This window comes from Phalaenopsis equestris, unplaced genomic scaffold, assembly GCF_001263595.1.
Source record: "Phalaenopsis equestris unplaced genomic scaffold, ASM126359v1 Scaffold001171, whole genome shotgun sequence".
In the NCBI taxonomy this organism is placed as follows: Eukaryota; Viridiplantae; Streptophyta; class Magnoliopsida; order Asparagales; family Orchidaceae; genus Phalaenopsis; species Phalaenopsis equestris.
The window spans coordinates 109025-109768 of NW_018165610.1; positions in this window are offsets into that span (position 1 = coordinate 109025).

Here is a 744-nt window from a genome sequence, read left to right on the forward strand (position 1 = left end):
TTCAAAAATCATCCCCATTCAATGCACTTGTTGAGATGCCCGCCTATCTCACCGTCGGCGGCCTCGAGGGCGCCATCGGCGAGCCTTCTAAAATATTTAATCTGGACTCTTGGGAAAATCTCGCCATCGGCGCCCTAGTTTAAATCTTCATATGTTAGTCCTTTTCGCTCTAAATTCTCTCCTTTTTACATCTTTTTTCTCCAATGACCATAATTCAACATACCTGCAACAAAATATCAAAAATACCTTTCTTTAAAGTGCAACATCAACAAAAATAGTGTAAAATAAGTATGAAAATCTCAACATATTTTCCTTTGGTCACTATACAGTGTGGCTGCTGCTACAACTTCACAAATTACAGGCAGGGGAATCTGCCTGGGATCCATCCTCGCTACCGCCAATGATAAAGTGGATGATCAAAAGATTGGTCAAATGGAGTATTCTGTCTACTACATGCATTCCAAATAGTTGTATTATCAACATATACGATGAGGGTTATTACATTCCTCCACACATCGATCATTATGATTTTGTAAGACCCTTTGATTTTGTAAGACCCTTCTTACATTACAAAATTGATATCATCGGCCCTGGTGAGTTCAGAGGTTATGTGGAGAATCCTCTACTAGTTGGTTCAGTGCTTGTTCTTAAAGGAAATGGTACAGATGTCATCAAACATTGAATTCCAGGGGTACGACACCGTAGGGTGTTTGTGACTTTCCGCAGGATGAATGATAGCAAAAT